Genomic DNA, 259 nt, shown 5'->3' on the forward strand with positions numbered 1-259 from the left:
GCTCTTCGCCAGTAAACAAACCCTGCCAGCGAGCCAGATGGGCTCGAGGGGAAATACGGACTGGAGTTTTAACGGATTACAGTAAATCCTCGTCAGGTCATTAAAATATGAACAGTTGATTGTTTTGTGAAGAAATTAATAAGTCAGTAAACAGTTGTGTACGAGCCTAGTTCATGCAATTAGATTACGACAAAAGAAATGTGGTGATTACAGTTACACTGCGTGGATTTGGATCATATTTAGAGATTATGACAGCAAA

Source organism: Nothobranchius furzeri, chromosome 11 (assembly GCF_043380555.1).
Source record: "Nothobranchius furzeri strain GRZ-AD chromosome 11, NfurGRZ-RIMD1, whole genome shotgun sequence".
NCBI classification, from domain to species: Eukaryota; Metazoa; Chordata; class Actinopteri; order Cyprinodontiformes; family Nothobranchiidae; genus Nothobranchius; species Nothobranchius furzeri.